At 40.2% G+C, this 26,385-nt stretch overlaps 1 long non-coding RNA gene across 2 annotated transcripts in view; it reads right to left on the reverse strand.

Annotated features, from left to right (window-relative positions):
* Window positions 1–14,158: 14,158 nt before the first annotated feature.
* Window positions 14,159–26,385, reverse strand: part of LOC311436465 — a 30,365-nt gene continuing 18,138 nt past the window's right edge. The window contains exons 5-6 of one of the 2 annotated variants that reach the window (XR_014692872.1): window positions 14,843–14,976; window positions 14,159–14,363 (exon numbers count right to left, since the gene is read on the reverse strand). This is a non-coding gene — a long non-coding RNA (uncharacterized lncRNA). The remainder of the gene's footprint in view (window positions 14,364–14,842; window positions 14,977–26,385) is intronic. The other variant, XR_014692873.1, reaches the window with a different exon arrangement.

A 26,385-nucleotide genomic window follows, 5' to 3' on the forward strand; every position in this document is an offset into this window, starting at 1 on the left:
TGCGTTCATGCAACTGGTTCTGTTTTCCTTATGCTACCTCTTGGCCAAGTGAGGGTTCATTTCTGGGCTTGTAACAGATCAATATACATTTCTGGAGAGAAAGTGAGGTCACAGAGCCCAGTCTGGTTGCTTTTGCTCACAGAGCAGGCAGGTGCTCTAACTATGGACTGGATGAGAGCAAGAGGATGTAGTCACCAAGTCAGGGAGTAAAAACAACAGCTGCCTCACCATTTAGCCCCTTAAAGATCTCCAGCTATGCAATACATTGCATTAAAGAAGGAATCATAAAAGAGCCTTAACTATCTTTGTAGCTGTGGTCCTCACAAGTGTGGATGACTATACATTTCAGTTATCTCTCTGATACGTTACACAGATTTTTAACTGGGACTTCTACCGATATTTGACCAGGTTGCCACATCTATCAGGTTTAATAGGAACATTATCTACAATGGCATTAATCTTCCACTTAATTTTTTAAATAAATGAACTTAAATACAAGTTCAATTTTTCTAATCATGCAATTTACATTAAGGTGATCTGTGAACAGATGTGGAAGACAGAATCATGACAGTGCATCAATCCATTTGCAAGGGGATTATTTTACTGTTTCTGTTATTACCTAGATCATCATCTGAGAGGCAAACCAACTTCACTCCAAAGCACAACTGTACTAGGCATTTCCATTTCCAGACTTTTGATAGAAGAGAATGAAAGTGTGTGGAAGCCTTAAAAAGGAACAGTTAGAGTCTGGCAATCTCTACCTGTAAATACTGTAATTTTCTGTGAGCATTTTTCAACAGGAATCTCAAAAGCCTATTTTTAAAGAATGGTGATAACTTTAGAGATCTAGCAAATCTGGATGCTTTTGCAAGTAGGCATTTTGGATGTTGGGGCTTCAGGTTTTCCCCTATTAAATCTTGGTCTTATTAATAAATGGTATGGGCATGGACAAGAAGAACAGAAGTTGAAGGAAAATTTCAGCAATGGTCAAGAAGTCTTGGACTTTGCCAGGCAGAGGGAAAAAAGAAAAAAAAGTTACAGGATTTTGTGGGGACCGAGGTCACTGTCAGTGTTACTACAGTATCAAAGGTCATTTTGGTTGGAAAGATGAGGTGTGCATTTAACAGGTTTGACTTGCCTCAATGTGGCTGGGGACAGGGATGTTGTACACATGATTGTTCTAGTGAATTCTAGATGAATACTAAAGAAATCCAGCCAGTACAATGCAATTAAATATCATATTGGCAAAATAGGGAAAAAAGAAAAAAAGAATTGGGCTATTTTATTACCATTAAAAGTGGGTGTATACATGTTAAATGGTTATAGCCATCACACCTCATTCCAAGGTATATAATAGCCATCTTTCCAAACCAAAAAGGAAAAATAAAAAATAAAAAGAATGGCAGGGGGTATTTATCTGATCTTTGGTGTACTATTTCTCATAGAAAGACTACCTGGCCTTTTTCTGAATAGGTACTTCAGCTTTACATTCTGTACAATATTAGATGAAGGCATCACAGCTCAAGGGATAACTGTCATTCAAGAGTCACTGCCTCTTTTAACTCAATGTTACAGCAGTGGTATCATCAGATATGGGGTCAGATTTCTCAAATGATATGAGAAGAAATTCCTGTCATTACCAATTATACAATGTTATGAAGTTATACCATTTTCTCTTATCCAGCGGTCAAAAGCTTGGAATGCTACTTCAAGTTATGAATTTAGCACTTTTGTTTTTTATATTTTAGAACTTCTGCTGGCATAACTTGGTTTATAGCCCTATTAGTTTGAGTTGCTAAAGTGTTACACAAAATAGCAATAGTGTTCAGACAGATTTTGGAGGTGCAGAGCCATACATTTTGACGGCATTTTATTTGATGAAAGTAAATAGTGTCATTTTCCACTTTATGAACTCCATTTGACATACACTCTGATCTTAAAAATTTATTGCATTTGGAGAATGGAGAAGATGGGCTGTTCAAATTCTCCATGACCAATAATTTATCAAATCTGTCTGCCATTTTTTCTTCACTTACAAAAGACTATTCTGCTAATGTCCTCCAGTATTTAAAGCTAATGGGCTCTATTTGGGGTATTCTATTATCTAGAATATGTGACAAATATTAAGCATTAAAGATGTCTGCTGAAAGGGCAACATGATTTATTATTAATCAAAAGAATAAATCAGGTTTCCTTCCTCTTTGGCAATCCTTGTCTATTTAAAATGGTTGCTAATATTCCATTTCTCATATCTCATTGCTAGTGAAGCTACAAATATTTCTGTTCCTATGGGGTTTTAAAAAGTTTTCACCAATTCAACATCTATGTCCCTACAAAAGGGACATCTACGATTTCTGGTTCTGGACTGAGAAGTGCAGGACAACAACTGAATACTAGACATCAGTATCAAAATTGCATATTTTTTTTTGAGAACATATTTGTGTTCAAAAAAAAAAAAATCATTGCTACTAAAAAGACTTTTTGTTGGGTAAGCCTTACTTTTTTGTTAAATGATCTAGAAGTGCAATGACACAGCTGGGTGCAGCTCAGATATGGGACTCAACAAAAATTCCAGTGATTCCAGTTCCTCTCTTCAGCTGCAGCCTATAATGGGAAGAGACATCTGTCCCCATCATATCAAGAATATGGGGAATACACTGTTTTCAAAGAATCATAGAATCATTAAGTTTGGACAAGACCTCCAAGATCATCTGGTCCAACCGTCCCCCTACTTCCAATATCACCCACTAAACCATGTCCCTAAGCACCGCGTCCAACCTTTCCTTAAACATCCCCAGAGATGGTGACTCCACCTTTCCCTGGGCAACCCATCCCAATGCCTGACTGCTCTTTCTGAGAAGAAATGTCTCCTCATTTCCAACCTAAACCTCCTCTGGCACAACTTGAGGCCATTCCTTCTAGTCTTGTCACTGGTTACCTGTGAGAAGAGACTGATCCCCAGCTCCCCACACCTTCCTTTCAGGTAGCTGCAGAGAGCAATGAGGTCTCCCCTGAACCTCCTCTTCTCCAGAGCAAACACCCCCAGCTCCCTCAGCTGCTCCTCACAGGCCTTGTGCTCCAGGCCCTTCACCAGCTTCATAGCCCTGCTCTGGACATGTTCCAGGGCCTCGATGTCCTTCTGGTAGTGAGGGGCCCAAAGCTGAACACAGTGCTCGAGGTGTGGCCTCACCAGAGCAGAGCACAGGGGGACGATCACCTCCCTGCTCCTGCTGGCTGCACCATTCCTGACACAAGCCAGGATGCCGCTGGCCTTCTTGGCCACCTGGGCACACAGGTGATTGAGCAACTTCTGCCAGCTGCTTATAGAACTCCTCATCCATCTCCTCATCCTGGTTTGGTGGTCTATAACAGACCCCAACCAGCATCTCTGCCCTGTTGGCCAACCCCATAATCCTTATCCACAGGGACTTTACCTTATCATTTCCAACCCCAAGCTCAGGGTATCCAAGGGGAATACAGCTTCTAATGAACTGATGCTCCCTGAGCCTTTCAGGAGGGGAGACAAAGAGTTACAAGATCTTCATGAGAAGAGTAACAGAATACAGCTGTTTCCACTGCCTCAGCTTCTACTTTTTTTCATCTTAACACGACAATTGCATGCAGATACTCATATATCTGTCATAAACCCTAATTCCCACTTCATAATCCCTTGGTGGGCAGGACAAGAGGCTATTTAGTTAGTAGGTGGGCCTTCATTGCAGTGCAGTGAAAGAAGGTCAAATCACATCAAAAAAGCTTTAGGAATAAGAAGGATGTGGTCCATAGAATGTTGGGAAACACTATCAAAGGCAGAGAAGCATTTCCAGCTGGGAAGACCTAGTTCCTTCTGTTTCTGGAAAGGAAGATGAATACAAGAGTTTTCTTCAACATCTTGTGCTCCTCCCTAAAGATCCAGTTAGATGATACTTGACCTGATGAACCTTTTATAGAAACCAATATGGCAACACTTATGTGAAGAAATGCTGTTTTGGGTTGATGATAATTTCACAAATTATCAGACAACGTTAGATGGGCAGAAGAACTGTGGAAATCAGACTTCCAGTCCATTACGTTTTCTGTTAAATATATCTGTGCTTAGTGCTCCCAGTTGGCTTTTCTCCCTCAAGGCAGGGATTCTATTTCAAAAAGAAAAAAAAATCCAGTCTGGGGAGGAGGCAGGGGAGAAGGCAGGGGAGAAAACAAAACAAAACAAACAAACAAAAACACCACAACAACAAGTTTTGACAAACTTATTTTCTGATACTCAGTGTGTTTATTCTGATCCCTAGCATCCAGCTCCTCACTGGGAATTGCAGTTTGATTAATGATACCATGACTGTCCTGAACCAAGAAAAAGCAGACATAAAGCTAAGCATAAAGAGCTGTTGGACACCCCAGCCCAGACCACAGAACAGATACCATGCCCAAAGATGTGGTGCTTTACCCAAGCACATGTACAAGTCATATCAATGAGAGCCCTTTAGGGAAGAGAGCCCATTTTTCCTTTTTCTACTCTCCACTCACTAGCTTTGGGATATGTTAAAGACACAAGTTATTTCTCAAAGGGGAAAATAAGTTCCTCTTCTATCCTCCCTGCAAGCTATCTTTGACTGGTCAGTCCTTAGATCAGTATTCAAAGGGGTATTGCCACATCATCTACCCTCACTATTCTACTCCCAGATTACTCTCATGAGATGCCTACTTTGACCACCTGGACTTCTCACATGAATAGATATTCTGATGTAGCTGAAGCCACTGATGCCATATGGGGATTTTAATCCTCATTCCTTTCTGTGTTTTGATATGTGTTTCCATCTGTATTGTTAAATTAAAATAGCAGGAGGAAGAGTAGAAAATGAGAAAATATTAAGGGGATCTTCTTAAATATAGCCTGAAGTCTCATGCGAAGACCTCACTATAGAAAAAAAAAATTTGTTATTTTATTGTATATTTTAGGAGAGAATAATATCTCAATTCCGGGCCTGTAATCACTTGCCTTTGAGATGTTTAGAAGTCTTGCTCCCTGCCACAACATAATTATACAGCATATAATAATTATTCTACAGTCAATTAAGTACACTAAATGTGCATATTTAAGAAACCTGATTTAAACATCATCTCAACCATGTTGCATAGAACACTTGTAATTCCTCCATCTAAACCACAGATCAATGAGCACTAATGAAGCTCAATGTTTCAGCCACCTTCTAAAGCAGTATTTGAAAGTTCCCTTTCAAGAACCTGCCTCAAAGCTTGTTCTAACTTGTGTATTGCTAAAATCAAAACTATAGAGAAGCACCATAAAACTTACTGCTTCAATTCCAAGAATAAGATTTCTTGTGGCAAAGCAATACATTTTTAAATCACATATCCCATAAGTCAATGAAAACTTTCATTTTTGTAGCAGACCATATTCACAGGATGCACAGGTACTCTGTTTTTGTTAATGGCTGAACAATGGTTTATGAAAAGCTCTTATTAAGAAAGATAATAGTCATGTAGAAGTGATCTGGTGTTGGGGGGGGTTGTTCTCCAAATGTTATAATATTAGAAGAATGACTAATATTATGGTATGTATAAAATTCTTTCATCTTTTCTGAGGCACAAGTTCTTTTAAGTCTACAGATTAACTAATAGGCATGTAAGAAGGAGAAATACATTGATGCAAGGTGGAAAGTTAGTTAGCTGCTTTTCCACCCACCATTTTACTACACTACTGAGATAGAAGACATCTGATATGGCTGCTAGACTAAGTAAGGGATGCCACTGACTTCAAACAGAAGCAGAGTGAGAATGAACCAATACAGTGAAATAATAATTCTTTCAGTGAGAGCTGAGGTGCTACCTGAAACAAGTTCTGTATCTTGAATGTTTCTTCCAAGTATATTTAAAGAAAAAAAAAAAAAGCTTTTCTTGATTTTTTTAAAACTCCACCTGCATCTGAATTGTTTATTATTTACTATGTTTTACCCTTATCATCTACTTACAGTAGGCAAACACAAAAGTGAATAACACAACCCAAAAGGTCATCAACTATCTGGGGCTTTTATATTAAGTCAACCAAATGCTCTGTTAGTAGCACCTCTCTCTACTTAACATAACTGTATTATGGGGGACAAGAAAAAGTTGTAGTACTACAAGGTTCCTATCCTGTTCTGTGATCAGTCCAATTAAATCTCCTGAAAACCTCTGTCACTTCAGACATTTCTAAAAATAAGGATATCATTCTGACAAGGATGTCAGTGCTAAATGATAAGGGTTATCTCTCTTGATTTCACTGAGCTGATCCCAGCTCACATACCCAAACCTGGTAACTTCTAGGTTACCTGAAATATTCTCCCACTTTTTAACTTTTCAACTTTTTAAAAGGACATTTTAACAAAATGTCCTTTTATTTGTTCTTTTAAAAACAAAACAAACAAGCAAACAAAACAGACTTCAGACATACTCCTGAAGCAACCTGGATTGTCCCTGTTCTTTATCAGGAGCTAGCAGCCCAGCAGAGTGAGTGTGATAAATTAGATGTGGGGTGAAGGAAAACAATGAATGAGTGCAGACTCTGTCAAGGTTTTTCTGGTAGAGAATGTTAACAAAGTATTTGGAGTTTTGTGATAACTCTGTCAGATGATCCTTTACTGGGAAAAATCTTCCCACCCAACGCCATACCAATGTAGCTGTGGAGTCAGAATTTAGAAATAGTGGCACTTATAAAATGCAAAGTGCAGGTAGTTTTGCTCTCTGGTGCCCAAATACAGGATTGAAACAAAAATTTCTCTGTTCTGACTGTCATAAATACAGTCACTGTACCTAAGTGAGAGCAAGACATATAGGGCTTGCACAGCAATTCAGGCTGTTTTGTAGAAGCACAAATTCAATGAGTTATCTCTCTGGCTGTACAAACAGACATTTCTTAAGCTATTTATGTATGAGGGAAATGAGATGAACAGCCACCTCACTGGACTTAAAACACATTAATTACTTGCATTTTTTAAAATATAATTTAATTTTAGAATTAAGGTAGGATTTCAATCCAGCTGCTCAGAGGAGACATCTCCCTAAACTGAGTGAAAAAGGTGAGGGGGGACAACCCTGTTTCATGATTCAGATGTCAAATAATTTCTTCACTCTTTCAAATTTAGGCAAAAGATTAACATGATCTCTCATGGGTTGCTGAGGGCTCTCCATTAACTCCAGAGGCCAAAGCATTTTTGCTTTCAGTGAATATGCTATTTCTGCTCTGCAGCATTAATTTTTCTACTCAAATGCAATGAAATTCCTTTAGCTAACCTTGAAATAAAACCAGATTGATTAATTCTGTCTTGAAATGAAATACACTTCTGTATTGAAATCAACACCCTGCTGTGTGAGGGGTGGCAGAGAAAGGGTGTTGAAAAGGGGCTTTATCTTAAAAAAATAATGTTGTTTCCCTTGTGTAAGGGAAAACAAAACAAAGCAAAGCAAACAAACAAGCAAAAAGTACTTGCCTGTGTAAGCGTAGCTTTGGATGTCTTATGAATTCCAGTTTATACAACAATTATCTTTCTGAAAGTTGTTCTGGGAGTATCCTTGCAACTCTGAATTTATAATATTCCTTACCAAAGACTTAAACCTGGGAAACAAATCGGAATAGTCTATATGTTAGCTGTTTAAAAGTAATTTTTAAAGCATACGGGCTTGGTGTCAGTGTACAATTTGTCTAGCTACTGTATTTTTTCCAGCTGCTAAACTGCATCAGCGATCCTTCTTTACATGACATTCTGAAAGAAACTCCATTAAGGAAAGACTTTGTATGTAAACACCACTATTCCAAATCTGAATAGGTGATATTCATCTAGAAACTCACTAGATATAAAAGAGAACAAAAGAACAGGACACATGATTTGAGCTTGTATTCAAAATGCAAGTGCTCTAATAGAAGAACAAAATCAAAATAAAACTGGGGGAGTCTTTGGCAATTACAGTTACACGCACACAAGTAAAAGTAAAAGATAAAGAAGTTTGCAGAATCAAGACTTGGGAACTAGTAAATGCTAGAAATATGAGTATATGTGAATTATGTTCTGCTCCCAAACAAGTATGATTTTAATGAAGCAATTACAGACTATTTCTTTTCCCACAAGACACCTGCCTCCTCCAGAGCACAGGAGGGATGGTGTCTGTGGATGAATCAGGCTTGTGGAGTGAAGGAGACTGTTTGTGGATTTGCCTCCTCTCATTTGATCGAAGCCTTGCCAAGAAAATTCTGGCATATCTGTACTTTTTAAAAATTGCTCCACCAGATGGTTATTATTCAGCTTACGGGGGAGGCACTAGGGGAGTTGTTTAGGAAACCAGAACTTTTGTGTGTGGATGTCATCAAATTAATAAGGATTGTTTCTCTCAAAAAAGAACTTGGTCTGATCTGGTGCAACGTACAGGCCTCTGGCATACAAGCCTGGAAATAGTAGTGTGATGCCAGTATAAGCTGCTTTCCAGGCTGGCCTTTCCTCTTGCTATGGTACCTTGCATTGGCTATATTCCTCGGTAAGGTGGGATGCCCACAGAGATACCTGGTAAGGAGTGAGGATGTAGGACATAAAAACATAAAAACTGTACCTAGGGACCTTCTGCACTGACAGCAGAAGGGTGCAGAGGATGAGAGGCTCACTAGGTGTGCCAAGGGCTATTCACACAGAATAGTACTGACCTAGCATTTCTGCCTACCACCCATTGTGCTTCTAGACAAAAGAGGAAATGGAAATATTTCTAAAGTTGCTTGGACAATAGTAGAGTTCAAGCATATATCTAAAGTCAGACCAGAGGTCAAACCATTCTGCCTGAGCCCAATGTGGAATAAGAAAGTGCAAGCGTGCTACCCTTCACGTGGGGAAATTGGCCAGGAATTGGTGTCTCCATGTTTAGATTTTCATAGCAAAGCTGTCTGATGATAAAATCCCCAGTGTCAGGCTTTGTTCCTTCTATTTATTTATTCATGTATTTATTTATTTATTTTGAGTCCACACTAAGACTTTTATTTTAACATCCTCCTTTACTCAGAAGTATATATATATAGATATATTAAATGGAGGAGAGAAAGAAGAGGTGAAATATTTAAAAGTGTCTACTTAGCTGGGTTTGAAAATCCCAAACATCTGTGTGAACACGGGAGAATCTGTGGCTGTTTACTTGCTCTGAGTGCTGTTCAGACATGTTTTCATCAGTCAGTTTTCATTTATAACTTCAAATGTAGCATGTTCTGCCAGTAGTCTTTGATATAGAAAATTTGCTTCTCTAAGACTGAAATAAAAGTATTAATTAAAAGATGAAATAATTTCAGTAAAAATGGTTAGTGATATCTTGGGATTTTTTTTAATGGCTTCTGGGTGGGTGCTGAATCTTATCCCTATACCCATGCAACAAGGCCATGCAATATTTCTGCATCTCTGCACACAAAAAATAGTGACCAAGGATTCATAAAAATACACTGCCACGTGCTTACATCTTTATTTGTTTACTCAGGTAGTCACATCAGAGCCCTATCTTAGTTTAACTCGGTTAAAAGAAGCCAGTAGGTGTTGAAAGTCTTTGCAAGTTTGACAGATTTGTTTTCAGACAGGCTTTGTCTGTCTTGTTTAGATAAAATATTTTGAATCATACTGTGGCCTTCTCTGGGCCCACTTCTCAACCATGGAAGCTAGGAGATTTATCTTGTCAGATTTATCTTTATAAACATTTTTTTACAGGAGCTTGGGCAGAGCCTATTGTGTAGGACTTGGTGTCAGTAGGGTCTCCAATAATAGTAATGATTATTATTAAAGATAATTAATTTCTGTAGGTAAGGACTGATTATCTTGTCCTTAGAAGTTGCTCCCAGTTGTAAGCACCCACTCATCACTGCCCCGAATCTGCCGGCACTGATATTAAGAGAAGGCTCCCCCTGGAGTTCAGATAGAAGACACAGGCCAAGACTAAGTGCTTCTGAATATCCCAGCCTTACAATCCTTTTATTTGAATGGGTGCATTCTCTTTTAAAATGGGAAACTGAACAGGAATTTTAAAGGAAAAATGTTAATGTCATTAAATATGTTGCACATCTACCTAACATCTTCCAGCCCAAAGATTAGAAATACACTCAGCCTATATATGGAGTGCCTTGATATCCTGATAATAGTGAATATATCATCAAATTGTTCTGTTTGTTAGCAAATGGGTAGGCAACTCTGGTACACATCAGTTGCTGGGTTGCTGAACAGTTGCTATGAATGAGCCTTAAGGCAAGAACATCAAGATAAAACACTGTTCTCAGATATTATCTCATGGGAAGTTTAATATCCATGCAAAGAGGTGAGGATGTGACTTCTTGAACTCCTATCTGGAAAATCCCCAACCACTGCCTACCTGCTTTTGCTGAATAAAGGCATAAATTCACCCTGTGAGGATGCATAGCCATGGACTGTAGAGGCTGGTAGGCATTCAAACCCAGATGTGGAAGGGCATGAAACTTCCTGTCTGAACAGCTGAAAAATACTGAAATTTTATATGTGTGGAAGTATGGAGAACTGCTATCATTGTGCTCTCATAACCTGTTATACTACAGTAGAAGAGTACAGCAACAAATATGGTATAGATGGGCAAAGTAGATATGAATGAAACTACACATTAGGGGTGTAACAACCATAGTATTGATTGTATAAAAACATGATACTTCCACATTTTATGCCACAGGCATTGCCCTACTTTCATTTTACAGTGCACTTCATAGGCTCCTGAACTCAAGTAACAACTAGAAGAAAAAAATAAAAGCTGACAAAGCAAGAGTTATCTGCCAGAGGAAAGGGAGAAAGGATTGCCAGTGGATAGCTACAGGTATCTGTCTGCAGCTGGAGAAGACGCAGGAGACAAAGATCAAGAAAAGGGAGAGATACACATAATAAGATCTGTAACAGTAGAAGGTCAATGAAAACTGACCTAAAATGTGAAAAAGAGCAGTAGATTGGTGAGGGGAAAATAGCTACCACTTGGAGACTTCCAGAGTGAGTTTTAAATATTGCTGAGACTATATTGCTCAGAAGCTAACCAAATTGTCTGGGCATAAAATTTCATTTAGCACACTGCATTAAAGTGCTGCAGCTGTCTGCAAGGGTGGCAAAGTTTTTTTATGCAGTCTTATGCATTACACCCATCACTGTGATATCTGGCAAGTTTGTGCGTAACGTGATCTGACATGTATCTCACAGGTTATTCCTCCTTCCAGCGGGGCAATTGCGTGTGTATTATTAATGGATAAATTTTATATCCTGTTGGATTTTATTTCTTTTGTACTTTTCTTATTAGATCAGGAGCAAACTTAGAACTTGCTAGGAAGTAATGTGTTTCCTCTACAAAAGTCTTAATTGAAAGCAATTTATTTTCACTATGTTTTCACTGATAATTACATTTGAAATGTGAGCTTTTTACCATAAAACTTATTTTGATTAAAAATAATAGTGTAAGTTTTCACTTCTCTGAAATATTTTTCATAGGAAAAGTAAGTTTTTGACACAATTCTTCAACCACATTAAATAATAATGCATTTCTCACTATGATAGAGATCTACCATAGCACTCGTCACCCTGGAAGCGCTCAGACTTAGTAAACAGGCGTTACTATGAATCAGCTTGGGAAATATTTAAGCAGCACAAAAGGCAGTGGATGAGGTTAAATTGGGAATATAATCTTTCAAGTGATGTAAAACAGGATATTTAAATATAGGCATATTACTTAAGTTGGAAACTTAACCTTGCCAAAAACTTGTTTCTTGACTGAATGTGAATTCTAACTTTGCATTGTTTAACATACCAAAACCCTTTTCCTGTATCTGAGTGGTTGGCAAGTAGGTGTGAAGATAAACATTAATATAACTGTTTCCCCTATATTTACGGGTGTCCAAAATGTTGGCAATTTATGCCTTTAAAAGTGTATTGGAAGTGTATTGGAGTAAAATACCAAAGAAATGCCCTTGAGAAAGACAGAATTATTTGGGGGGGGTGGGGAGGGGAGAAAAAAGTTTACCTGTTATAATCTGCATTGTAAATTCACGATAAAGCACTGATGGATTTATTTATTTATTTTTATAAATGAGAAAATCTGTCAAAAAATTTAGAGTTGTGAAGTTTTAAGAGGCCTGTTAATTCAGCGCTCAGCTTATCTGTAGCTTCTGTGTGCAGCTGCAGAGCACTATTGTGTCAAATTTATTAAAATGAGGCACTGATTTAGTAAAAGGGACTCTGCAGGAACTGATGAAAGCAATCTCTCTCTCTCAAAAAAAAAAAAAAAAAAAAAAAAAAAAAAGGGAAATATGCTTCTCCAGAGCTCTTAAAAGGGACACTAAGTCTGTATCATGTAGCTGTCCGTGATAAGGTAGCTACGAGATGCCATATCTCGGTACTCTTCATATTCAGAATAGATTATCATGTGTTCAACCTTAAGACCAAGTTTAGGTCTTGCTGATTTCACTAGAAGTTAAATCCACACCTAAATTAGAAGCACATCTGAGAAATACAAAAGACTTTGTGAGATGCAGCAGATATGTTTGGAATAATTGCCTGAGGTGACTTGGAAATTAAACTGATATTCATGTTTTAAAAAAAATGTACAGCATTGAAGAAACTTCCAGGATGGAGTCCAGGGGAACTTGGTGTGCTGCCTCTAAGAGGAGCAGTACAGAGTGTGGAGTGGATCAAATGGATTAATACAATGGATTAAAATCACAAACTAGATATTCTCAGGCATTTGCATTCAGAAGCTCTACCATTTTTTTTTCAACCTCTGTTTGAATGCTGGTGTGAGTGGGATGAGCTGTTTCTGCTCCCGAGATGGATGCAGTGGCACGATGGCACATTAAACCAGATGAACAGTGTGAAAGTCTGCTTGAACATATCGGGATCTGAGCATCAAAATCAACATACTAGGAAAGTTACCTTTTTAAAGAACATCTACAGCCTGCCTTGGTCACCTCCTTCTGAGGACACAATGGAAAGCTGCTGCCCAAACAGGCAGTCTGGTAACTTCTCTTTCTGAAGTTCAAAGGAAGGTAGAGCTGCCCTTGGCTTCCTGCCTTCAGATACAAGCAGATTCTTCCTCCTCCCTCTGCAAGCCCCTATGCACAGCTTTTTTCACATGAAGGCTGAAAGCTCCTTAAATTTTTCACCTAACTTCACGTAGTCACAAATGTTTTTTTAGTATAAATAACTCAACCCTTTTAAAATCCTGTTAAAGTTTTTTTTTTTTTTTTTTTTTTTTTTTTTTCCTCAACTATTTCTTGTGGTATTGAATTCTATGGCTGATAATGTTCTACTTTAAGCAGCTTTCCCTTCTGTTCATTTCACATTTTCTGCCTGCCAATTTCATCAATTTTTCTCTTGTACCTGTGTTATGGAGCTGGGACTAGCTGTGGAGCAATACCAAATATTTTTCACCTAAACCATACATTATCTTTGGTGGGCCTACTTAAAGTCGTGCTTTCTAAATTGAATAGTCTTGGTCATTTTAATCTCTGTCAGTATTTAATCTCTCCTCCACTCTGTTTTCCCCTGTCCACCTACTGCTTGTGTTACACTTCAGCTGCCACTGCGTGTTACAGTTTTAAGGGAAAAAATGTATCACCTAATTACAAAATCCTAATCCTGCTCCAATATTTTCTTTAGTGATCCTTGCCAATTTTATTTTATTTTTTTTTTTGCACAATCATTTCCTTTTTTGGTTGTTGTGGATTTGTTTATATTTTCATCGACACGTCAGCATACTAATGACAAATGTTAGATCCTATTCCTGAAATACTCTGGGCAATTTAGATCCCAACATTGTGTGAATAGTACTTGGGATCTTTCTCCCACTTTATATCACTTCACGTTTATCTAGTTTAAATTGTAGCTGCCACCTAACTGCATTGCTGATAGGTCAGTTCCATCCTCTTTGAGCTCAAATATCACCTATCCAAGTTGCTATCATTTTGTTGATTCTAAATTAACAGTACTTTCCTACTCCCTAGAGACAGGGTGAAGCTAAAGACATAATGGGTTTAGTTTCAGAGCCCAGACAGAGTGTTGGAAGATTGTTTGGCCTATAATTTGTCTCATGCAAAACACACAAAATATATGTAACCCTTACCTTACCACACAAGATACCTTTTACCATCAGAGTATCTAGGCAAGAACATGTGTCTAGAATTTTTTATGATCCTTTTATTATTATTGTTATTATTATTATTTTTGCTAGTAGTCCGGTGACAGGATAGTTCTTGGGGCTCCATTTGCAAGACAACTCAGGACCCACTTGGTTTAATTTTGGATTTGTGTTTTCTTTCACACTTGGTTATCAAAGCTTTTCGTGACAATTCTTCGAAGCTGTAAAAGAATGTGTTTGGGTTAGAGGTCCAGAGAATGATGGCTAGTGAGATCTAAAACATGGTCTAGCAGTATATCCTGCTCTACTGCTGTAATTGGGTCAAGCTCATATCTTTTAACTATGCATTTCTTTCAGACTTTGAATTCAATAGAGCTTGAATCTAATACATTGGCTGGTAGGCACATATGAATCAAAACTGAATGTAATGGCCAAAGAAGAAAAGTAGTGTAAAACTGTCTGTCTCAGTGTTTTTCAGTGTCTGTTACCATAGTATCTAAACAATTATGGTGTATCAACACCTGCAGCTGCTGCTGGCTTTAAGAATACTTCCGGATTCTGTGATTAAAAAAAAAGGGATGGGGATTTTAGATTAACAAACATGCAAGACTTCCTTCTTAACACCCACCCACAATTTTTCTTTTCTTTTTTTTTTTTTTTTTTTCTTTTCCCCTAGTGTTCAGCAGATTTTTACACAAACCTGATAGGATATTGTAGCCAACAAAATGAGAAGAACCAAAAAGTGTAGACAGTTTTCATTCTGGCATCCGGCACTCCTGCATGGACTGCAAACATATCCTCACCAGGTTGCTTAAAGTGCTGACTGAAAGTAACCTAATAAAATATAGCACTTGTTTTAATTGCTTGAGGCACTCATTAGTATCATATTCACCGTTAATGAACTAAAGTGCTGTGTTATAGTAGCAGTTTGATCACTGATAATGAGATAAACTGGCAAAGTTTCTCAGTGGTTGGCAGTTTGATTGCCTTTCATTTTTCAGTACCATGTAAGATCTTTGTTGAACTGTTGAACTGATAAGAATACCAGGATAGTAAACAATGATAGCTCATCAACTACTGCCATGCTTTCTTTTCAGTTAGCTGCAGGCGTATGAAAGTAATGCACTGTTTTTCTGTGTGTTGTGCTTTAGCCTCAGCAGGCAGCTCCGTACCACACAGCCACTCACTCACTCTCCCCAGGTGGGATGGGGGAGAGAATAGGAAAAGTAAAACTGCGAGAAATTGTGGGTTGAGATGAAGACAGGTTAGTAGGTAAAGAAAAGGCTGTGCATGCAAGCAAAAGAAAATAAGGTATTCATTCACTACTTCCTATCAGCAGGCAGGTGTTCAGCCACTTCCAGGAAAGCAGGGCTCATTATATGTGATGGTTTCTTGGGAAGACAAATGCCATCACTCTAAACACCCCCTCTTTCCTCCTTCTTTACACCAGTCTTTACTGCTGAGCATCATGTCATATGGTATGGAATATCACTTTGATCAGTCTGGGTCACTTGTCCTGGCTGTGTTCACTCCCAGCTTCTGGTGACCCTCAGCCTGCTCACTGGCAGGGCAGCACAAGAGGCAGAAAACTCCATGGCTCTGTGTAAGCACTGCTTTGAAACAGCTAGAAACGATGGTGTGTTATCACCACTATTTTAATTAAAAATCAAAACCACAATATCATACAAGACTCTATGAAGAGAATTAACTCTGACCCAGACAAAACCATGACACTATGAAATATCAGATGCTGTACTGAACTTCTATGGTGAGGTTTTGGTGGCAGGGGGCTGCAGGGGTGACCTCTGTGAGGAGTCCCGAATCTGCCCCAGGTTAGATAAGTACCAGTTCCAGATGGCTCCAGAAGGAACTGCCACTGCCCAAAGATGAGCTAATGAGCAAAGATCATTACACCTCTGTGACAGCATATTTAAGAAAGAAAAATCTGCTGTGCAAGAGCAGCTGGGAGAGAGGAGCAAGGAACAGAGAGAAACATCCCTGCAGACCCCAAAGTCAGTGAAGAATGAAGGGGAAGAGAGACCTGGGACCCATGGGGAACCGTGGTGGAGCTGCATCCCACAGGATCCCATGCTAAAACATGGGAAGAGATTGAAGAAGAAGGAGAGGCTGATGACAAAGTGCTCTGAACTTACAGCAACCCCCATTCGCCATTCCCCTGTGCCACTTGGGTGGAGGAGATAGAAGAGGGTGGATGGGGGAGGATGTTTTTAGTTTCTTTTTAACTTCTCACTGATCTAGTCTGTTAACAATAGGCAATAAATTATATTAATCTCCTTATGCTGAGTCTGTTTTACCCATGATGGTAATTGTTGAATGATCTCCCTGTCCTTACCTCAACCCAGGAGCCCTTTTTCATCATATTTTCTCCCCCTGTTCTGCTGAGGAGGGAGAGTAAGAGAGTGGTGTAATGGAGTTTAGGTTCATCATTTAGAAACCACTACAGATGTGGAACAGGACAATATAATTTTTTCTGCTTTGGAAATTATTGGTGATTTGTAAACATACAGATGAGATTGACAGGGTTTGCTTTGACTTGGTACCTTCAGAGCATCTCAAATTTTTAAAGGAATTCACAGAATCACAGAATCACAGAATTTCCTAGGTTGGAAGAGACCTCAAGGTCATCGAGTCCAACCTCCAACCTAACGCTAACAGCCCTCCACTAAACCATATCCCTAAGCTCTACATCTAAACGTCTTTTGAAGACTTCCAGGGATAGTGACTCCACCACTTCCCTGGGCAGCCTGTTCCAGTGCCTCACAACCCTTTCAGTGAAGAAGTTCTTCCTAACATCTAACCTAAAACTCCCCTGGCTCAACTTAAACCCATTCCCCCTCGTCCTGTCACCAGGCACGTGGGAGAACAGGCCAACCCCCACCTCGCTACAGCCTCCCTTGAGGTACCTAAAAAGAGCGATAAGGTCACCCCTGAGCCTCCTCTTCTCCAGGCTGAACAATCCCAGCTCCCTCAGCCGCTCCTCGTAGGACTTGTTCTCCAGGCCCCTCACCAGCTTCGTCGCCCTTCTCTGAACCCGCTCAAGCACCTCGATGTCCTTCTTGTAGCGAGGGGCCCAAAACTGAACACAGTACTCGAGGTGTGGCCTCACCAGAGCTGAGTACAGGGGGACGATCACTTCCCTAGCCCTGCTGGTCACGCTGTTCCTAATACAAGCCAGGATGCCGTTGGCCTTCTTGGCCACCTGAGCACACTGCTGGCTCATATTCAGCCGACTGTCCACCATCACTCCCAGGTCCTTCTCTGCCTGGCAGCTTTCCAACCATTCCTCTCCCAGTCTGTAGCTCTGCTTGGGGTTATTGCGCCCCAGGTGCAGGACCCGGCACTTGGCCTTGTTAAACTTCATGCAGTTGACCTCAGCCCATCGGTCCAGCCTATCCAGATCCTCCTGCAGAGCTTTCCTACCCTCAAGCAGATCGACACACGCACCTAACTTGGTGTCATCTGCAAACTTACTGAGGGTGCACTCGATGCCCTCGTCCAGATCATCGATGAAGATATTAAAGAGGACCGGCCCCAGCACCGAGCCCTGGGGGACGCCACTAGTGACTGGCCTCCAACTGGACTTGGCTCCATTCACCACGACTCTTTGGGCCCGGCTATTCAGCCAGTTTCTAACCCAACGAAGCGTGCGCCAGTCCAAGCCAAGAGCAGCCAGTTTCTTGAGGAGAATGCTGTGGGAAATGGTGTCAAAAGCCTTGCTGAAGTCAAGGTAGACCACATCCACAGCCTTTCCCTCATCCACCCAGCGCATCACTCTGTCATAGAAGGAGATCAGGTTCGTCAGGCATGACCTGCCTTTCATAAAGCCATGCTGACTGGGCCTGATCGCCTGCTTCCCCTTCAAGTGCTGCATGATGACTCTCAGGAGGATCTGCTCCATGAGCTTTCCTGGCACTGAGGTCAAACTGACAGGCCTGTAGTTTCCCGGGTCTGCCCTCCGGCCCTTCTTGTAGATGGGCGTCACGTTTGCTAGCCGCCAGTCGATTGGGACCTCCCCCGATAGCCAGGACTGTTGATAAATGATGGACAGTGGCTTGGCCAGCTCCTCTGCCAGTTCCCTCAGTACCCTTGGGTGGATCCCATCCCGCCCCATCGACTTGTGCACATCTAAGTGCCGTAGCAGGTCACCAACCAGTTCTTCATGGATAATGAGGGCCACATCCTGTTCCCCATCCCCTTCCACCAGCTCAGGGTACTGGGTATCCAGAGAACATCCGGTATTGCCGCTAAAGACTGAGGCAAAGAAGGCATTGAACACCTCCGCCTTTTCCTCATCTCTTGTAACTAAGTTTCCCCCCGCATCCAGTAAAGGATGGAGATTCTCCTTAGTCCTCCTTTTTGTGTTGATGTATTTATAGAAACGTTTTTTGTTATCTTTAACGGCAGTAGCCACATTGAGCTCCAGATGAGCTTTGGCCTTCCTAATTTTGTCCCTGCACAGCCTTGCTACTTCTTTGAAGTCCTCCTTAGTGGCCTGCCCACTTTTCCAAAGCTTATAAACCCTCTTTTTCCTCCTAAGATCAAGCCACAATTCTCTGTTGAGCCAGGCCGGTCTTCTTCCCCGCCAGCTCGTCTTTGGGCACGTGGGTACAGACCGTTCCTGCGCCATTAAGACTTCCCTCTTGAAGAGCGCCCAGCCTTCCTGGACCCCTCTGCCCTTCAGAACCGCCTCCCAAGGGACTCCACCAACCAGTGTCCTGAGCAGCTCAAAGTCAGCCCTCCGAAAGTCCAATACAGCGGTTTTACTGGTCCCCTTCCTGGCCTCGCCAAGAATAGTGAACTCCACCATTGCGTGGTCACTCTGCCCGAGACAGCTCCCGACGATCACGTCCTCCACCAGTCCTTCTCTGTTTGTGAAGAGAAGGTCTAGCGGGGCACCACCCCTGGTAGGCTCACTAACCAGCTGTGATATTGTGATAGTTGATAGATATTGTGAATTGTGATAGTTGATTATAAACTCATGAAAAGAGACAGTGACCTGCAGAGATGGATTAAGTTCTTGAGGTTTTCAGTTCCTATATGACTGCCTTCATGCTGATCTCAGCTTATATTGAAAGAACAGTCTTTTTTTTTTTTGGTCTTTTTCGGAAGAAAAATCTTTACAAACGTAGTTTAACATATTAGATACTGTCTGAATCTACAGAGGGCCAGAAATTATGGCCAAAAAGGGCCACTGGACAATGTTTCAGTGAGTCAAACAGTGCAGACAAGATAGTAGGGCAGAGCTAGAGACCAGCGTATGCTGTAGCATTTTGTAGGCATCAGACTTCCACCAAAGATACAACTTCCTTTCTCCAGCCATTCTACCTTGCCTCGGGGACCTGGGATTCCTGAAGGCCAGTCTTGCTGGTGAAGACCGAGGCAAAGAAGGCATTCAGTACCTTGGCCTTTCATTGCCCTGGGTATCCAGGTTTCCTGTTTCTTTTTTTCCACATTTTCCCTAATCTTCCTTTTGGGATTGAGGTACTTAATAGAAGTCTTTCTTGTTGCCCTTAATGTTCTTGGCCAGATTCATTTCTATCTGGGCTTTAGCTTTCCTAACTTGATCCATGGCTGCTCAGACAATTTCCCTGCATTCCTCCCAGGTAACCTGTCCTTGCTTACACATCCCATAACGTAAGGTACTTCAGCAAGTATAATAAATATATAAAAAGAAGATACACGAGTGAAGGCAAGCGACCAGTAAACACCAGAATGAGTGAAGAACTGAAGAAAAATAGACACACTCAAAGATCTGATAGAAAATATTTCTCACAAAACAGTGATTTCATGTTTGCCTTTTCAGTTCTTACCCTCGAGGGAAACCTGTAAAACTGAAACCTTCAAAATAAGCCCCTGGGAACTAAAATTCATAACGCTATTGGATGCCAGAAATCACAGATTGGCTAGAGATATACTAGTTTTATGGTAAATTATGCCTTCTTTTGCACACGCCCAGTAACTCCTGCAAGTTCAATTGATGATAAATTGCCCATCTTTTTAATGCAGGAGAACACTATCTTATCATCTCTTCTGTCACAGGTGTCATTCCTCTGTTCCAGGGGTACCTGCTGCCTTTCCTCTCAAATGATATGACTGGCAAATTCAAAGCGATTGATCTCAGCTTGTATTTAACTCCAAAGATCGCTGCTTCTCTTTCAAGCCTGAAGAAGGACTTACATGCTTGAAAGCTTGTCTGTTTTGCTTCTATCAGTACTTAAAACAAAAACCAAACAACTAAACCAAGCCAAACCAACAACAAAATCCAACCAACCAAACTTCCCTATCCTTCAAATCTTGCCTATGTGTAGTTCAGGAAGCACACCTACATTTTTAGACAGAGTCATTTATGTAAGTTAAATGTCATAGTAAAATACTGGGTATTTTGTTCTTCATGGATACACAATGAAAAATGAAATAAAATCTGTTTTATCCTTTGAAGTAATGACATCCAATATCATATCTTACCACAGGAGTTAAAACAGTGCAAAGATAAATAGAAAGCTGATGCTTATAGAAATACTATTCTGCAAAAGGCTAAAGGAGATAAAATTCTCTGATAATTGCCTCCTGCTGTCTTACACATATTTCATAAGGCACATTGGGCCATATTTGAATGATGTAATTTACCATACACAAATCTTTTAACTGCTCAGATGTGTGCAAAAAGCATTGTGTAAACACCACACAAAGATAATCAGTCCAACCATTCATATCTCTTAAAAACATTAACAGTTTTCATTCATCAGGAAATACATTCCCTTCCCCTTGTAAATATCTTTGAACATGAAAACAGTTTGTTAAATTAGACAAAGCCTATGCTTTTAAATAGAATGAATATATTTAAATATATATGTATATTGTTTTGTTTTATTTTTCCCTAGTGATTGTACTTATTTATTTGGTTTTGATCCAATTTACTCTTTTTTTTTTTTCCCTGATTGCTTAAAACTCCATTATGATTGATTGATGCTCCATTATGATATGCTTGATTCAGTTCTAATTACTTGTGCACAGTATGCTTTGATTTTCAGTGAATTCAGTTGATTCTCAGTGAATTCAGACAGATACATGCACAATTGTCTGAAGCACTTGTGGATACATCGTTAAGTCTATCTACCAGTTACTATCTACATGGGGGATATTGATGTTTGGCTTTGGTAACAGCACTCATTCTGGGCTTCAAGGTTCAGGGCCTGGCAAGGAGGTAAGTGCCAAGCCTCTGGGGAGCAGGGAAAGCACGAATATTGAGCCTTTGTAGTGGCAAGGCCCTGCCTTGTGCATTTGTAAAAATGCACAGGGAAGTTCAGAATGGAAAGAAAGCACTGTCTGCAGAGGGTGGCAGATGCCATCTGTGCCATCTTTAGCCACATTCCCTGCACTGTTCAGCCCTGCCAGAGATTTTTCCAAAGAAGGCAAGTGCTTTTCCTGCCCACTTCTCCCCCTGCAGAAGTATTTGTTTGAAAGATTTGTTGCTACTTACAGAACAGGCCAGCATATAATGCTGTCTAAAGTCATCTATTTTCTACATTTCAAAACACAGTAGGATAAACTTAGGGGGGAGTGAATAGAACACCGAACCCCAGCAGTTGCAGCTTAAATCACTTGTACACACCACGGTCGATTCTTTCTTAATGTAGCTGCACTTGCTGTGAGAGAATTAGGTTAAATTTGCAACAGAGTATGCTGCCTTACGTTTACAGGTCTCGCAGCCTTGGGCATAGGAGAATTGGAATTTAAATACTTTTATAAAAACAACCTAAATATAAGTGCTTGCCCATTTTCTCCTTCCCACCTCCTGCACAAACTGCTTCTCTGAGAGAAAAAAATAGCACTGATTCAAACAGAAATAAGTTGTGTTAGTTGGCACATCCAAATCCACAACATCAAAAAAGATGAGCAACATAGAAATCCTCATGCCCTTAAATATGGTGAAACTTCAAACATCCCTGAACTGTGCACTGCACCAGCTGATGGCTGGGATGAATCAGAGTAACCATATGGCAGGGAAAGAGCTGCAATTATGAAACAGGAGGCTTAATTTGCTAAGCTTAAGAAGGGGTGTCAAATAGCCACTAAAATAAATAAGGGGTAAATAAATAAATAATGGAAACTGCCTGAATTCAAGTGAGAAAGAATGTTTTGGGATGAATACTTACCCAGGAATATAATACAAACACACCCAGTGCTTTTCTAATGCTGTGCTCTTCTGCTCTTTTGAGCAGCCGGTCGAACACATTGGGTATATAAATATCCTGCTCTGTGAAGCATTCTGTATCTTGTGCTTGTCATTACAGCAAAAAGAACATGTGCTGGTTTGTTGTGGTAGGGTCAGCTTGCATACAGTGGTAAATCAAGTGGGTTTTGTGTCCCATTTGGGATTTTTGCACATAGGGAAGTATCAACAATCTTATTTCATGAACACACTAGAGTGCATTATTACCATGACTCTTAATTTACATACAGCCTTTGTTGTTTAAGATGACAGTGTCCTTTCCAGGGGACTGCTGCAGCAATATCTGGGCTGCTCTCTGGCCAGCTAGGTAGTAAAAACACCAGGGAAAGCCTTTGACATTTTTGTTATATTTTTTTTTTTCAAATAAGACACAGCTTGTAAGAGTAAGCAGGAAGAAGAAACTGATATAGCTCTTTATATGGTCTAAAGCTGCTTGATTTGAGTCCTATCCGTTCAGCATCCATTTAAAGAAATAGCACTGGAATTATCTATAAACTTGTGAGGAACTATAGTCCACCCTATCAACTATGCCACTTGACAGAAAGAGTCTAGATGCACCTCTTCTTTGCATTTCCACCAAGTCCTTTTGATACACCTTGTATACAACAATGAATCACACCTAAGTAGCTGAAAGGGATGGTACAGATTTTTTCTATTTCCACTACCAGGGAACATGCTTCCTGAGCCTGCAGACAGAGTATCTCTAGAAGCCTTCTTCTCCCTTATAGCCACACACACGCCACATCAAGGAACAACAAAGCTCCCATTTTCTTTCTGAAGTTAAGGATATATTGTTCTGCAAGTGCTCAAAAATATTGTCACACATCCAAAACTTTGTCATCTCAGACTATGACTTCTTTTCACATACCATAAGCAAATTTTTTAGTGTTTTTCAAAGCTGGTGCATGTGCCAATAATTCTCTATTAGCTGAAATATACTCAAAAGAACTCAAGATTTTGGAAACATTGCCAAAATGTCCCCTGTTGAACGCAGGACCATAGATACTATGGACCTTTAAGCTGCAGGAAACAATATGTTGGATTGTATCTCATAGAATCGTAGATCATTCAGGTTGGAAAAGATCTCTAAGATCACCTAGTCCAACCTTAAGCTAGTACTGACAAGTTCACCTCTAAGCCATATTACTAAGTTCTACATCTACACGTTTCTTGAAGACCTCCAGGGATAGTGACTCAACCACTTCCCTGGGCAGCCCATTCCAACATTGTGCAAGCCCGTCAGTGAAGAAATTTCTCCTAAAGTCCAACCTAAACCTTCCCTGGTGTGACTTGAGGACATGTCCCCTTGTCTTATCGCTTGGTGCTTGGGAGAGAGACTGAACCCCCACCCTGCTACAACCTTCTTTAAGGTAGTTGGAGAGGTTTATGAAGTCTCCCCTGAGCCTCCTTTTCTTGAGGCTAAATAACCCCAGTTCCCTCAACTGCTCCTCATAACACTTATTCTCTAGACTCTTCACCAGCTTCATAGCCCTTCTCTGGACACGCTCCAGGGCCTCAACGTCCTTCTTGTAGTGAGGGGTCCAAAAATGAACACAGTACTTGAGGTGCAGCCTCACCAGAGCCAAGTACATGGGGATGATCACCTCCCTGGTCCTGCTAGCCGCACTATTTCTGACACAAACCAAGATGCTGTTTGCCTTCTTAGCCACCTGAGCACACTTGCTCATATTCAGCCAGCTATGAACAAATACCCCCCCCCCCCAGGTCCTGTTCCATCAGGACGTTTTCCAACCACTCTTTCCCCAGTCTGTAGCACTGCTTGGGGTTGTTGTGACCCACTTGGCCTTGCTGAACCTCAATACAGTTGGCCTCAGCCTATTAATCCACCATATCCAGATCCCTCTGCAGAGCCTTCCTACCCTCAAACAGATCAACACTCCCATCGAACTTGGTGTCATCTGCAAAATTACTGAGGGTACACTCAATCCCCTTGTCCATTGATAAAATACATTGAAGAGAACTGGTCCCCAGTACTGATCCCTGAGGGACACCACTTGTGACCAACCTTCAACTGAATTTAGTTTCATTCATTACAAGTCTTTGGGCACAGCTGCCCAGCCATTATTTATTTTTTTTTTTACACAACAAAGAGTGTACCTGTCCAAGCCCTGAGCAGCCAGCTTCTTCAGGAGAATGCTGTGGGAAATGGTGTCAAAAGCCTTACTGAAGTCTAGGTAGACAATATGAACAGCCTTTCCCCCATCCACTGAGCATGTCATCTTATCTAGAAGGAGATCATGTTTGTCAAGCAGGATCCACCTTTGATAAATCCATGCTGAGTGTGTCTGATTCCCCGATCATCCTGTAAGTGCTGTGTGATGACATTAAAGATGATCTGCTCCATTTGGAGTCCTGTGACTCAAAGCCTCATCTATTCATTCCTGTACAGCAACGTGTGTGACATTTACTACCAGAAAGGGGTCCAACTAATTTGACATCAGGTGTCTCCCTCATCCTGCTCTGAAAACAGAAACAACAACAACAAAAAAAAACACCTTCTCATTTACTTCTCATTTTAATATGATTCAATATCAACTAAATTTCCTCACTCAATATCTAACGTACTGCTGGTCAATTACAGTCAAAACCAAGTGGCTACACAGGAGAGCTGCACTGGGAGTGTTTTGCTTTGGTACCCAGCCGTACTTTTTCATTTATTGTAGCAGGATTGTTCGACAGTTACTACAGTAAGTAAGATCACATACAGCATCTTGACAAGAACCCAGAAAGCAAATTCTATGGTGTTTAATTAAGTGACCCCCCACCCATACCACACTTTCTAAGGGAAAAATCATCCAGGAGATTTTATATATATTTTTTTTGGATCAATTTATCTTTAAGCTCTAAACTGAAGCTAAATGGTAATTAATCACTGATTAAAAATCTTCTGTAGTACACTGAGTTTGTAGTGTTCAACTTTAGGAGGGAAAAAGAATCTGAAAGTCAAGTGAGAAGAAAATACCAGTAACATTTCTATGATCCAACAGGGGATTTACAAAACTTTCTTTTGTTCTATATGCCAGTATCCAGCCATAATTAACATGTTCTGAAAATAATAAGACAATCTCTTAATTATTTATATTTGCTTACTTGATTATTCATTAGAATGTGTTGGCTGTAACTTTAAAGATGAAACTCAAAAATTTACTGCTACCAAACCTATTCGGGCATTTTAGTTGCTACAGTAAAAATGGATCGATGTATGCACAAACATCCTTTTCTGCATACAGAGGATGGTATGGAAAACAAAAAGAGAGCAGTCAAAGATGTAACAGACTGAATTTGTAAAACAATACATGTACATTGGTTGTATTTGTTAAGGCTCTGAACTTGCAATGATTTATGCCAAGGGACTATTTGGAGTACATAACGTATTTATGTACATAAAGATACATTTTATGTATCCCAGCCTATGCTATTGAACTCAATATTTTGTGTTGAAATCAAATATTTTGGTGCCTGTTGTAGAAATGAAAGAATGTAGCAGTGTATATATAGGTAACAAACTTATTTTATTTTTCTGAAAAACGTGTATCTTCAAGATGCCTACTCTCATCATATACTTTTTACGTGTAGGTTAGGTCCTTGGCTGGTATAAAGCAATACAGCTCTGCTGAAGTAAATGACTCTTTTCCAATGCATATGGAGTGAACTTTTAGCTCTGAAAGCAGATTCAGGACAGCAGAAAATACAGCAATTGAAATTCCCCTACAAGAAGAGGTAGATCAATCACCACAGAAAGAAAGAGGCCCAGGTCTCAGAAGGGCTGATTTAAGACTATATCAAAAGAGGGCTATAGTACATAGAAGGAAAAGATGGATATATCTGAACAGGGCACCTTCTCATAATTAAACATGATCCAGAAATCAGGCATTTCTCTGTGTATGTTCTACAAGGAATTTACTTGGGAAGTCTACTGGGAACCTCTTTACCATACAAGAGGATCAGATGTCTGTGAAAGCTCCACA

This window comes from Aythya ferina (genome assembly GCF_964211825.1).
Source record: "Aythya ferina genome assembly, chromosome: 4".
Lineage (NCBI taxonomy): Eukaryota > Metazoa > Chordata > Aves > Anseriformes > Anatidae > Aythya > Aythya ferina.